We start from the raw sequence: 246 nt of genomic DNA on the forward strand, positions 1-246 counted from the left end.
ACAGCCATACAAGACCAAGATCAAGACTTTAGAGATCTAAATGTAGCAAAACATAAATACCAACGTGAGGTTTGAGGTGCGACGTGCACGAAACATCAGGCCTAAAGTCAAGGTTTGACAGAATGAAAGAACATTAAACCCAATACACATCATTTGGTGGTTTTGTTCTTAACTATTTTCACATATGTAACATTTGAAGTGAAGGACAAACACAATCCTGTTATGTTCAGGACAAACCCCTAACAG

At 37.8% G+C, this 246-nt stretch overlaps 1 protein-coding gene across 1 annotated transcript in view; it reads right to left on the reverse strand.

The window, feature by feature from the left end:
- loxl2b (lysyl oxidase-like 2b) overlaps nt 1-246 on the reverse strand; it is a 44,966-nt gene that overhangs the window by 14,880 nt on the left and 29,840 nt on the right. The gene's annotated exons all lie outside the window — the stretch shown is intronic.

Source organism: Morone saxatilis, unplaced genomic scaffold, assembly GCF_004916995.1.
Source record: "Morone saxatilis isolate NCDOM2014 unplaced genomic scaffold, NCSU_SB_2.0 Contig16, whole genome shotgun sequence".
Taxonomy (NCBI): Eukaryota; Metazoa; Chordata; class Actinopteri; family Moronidae; genus Morone; species Morone saxatilis.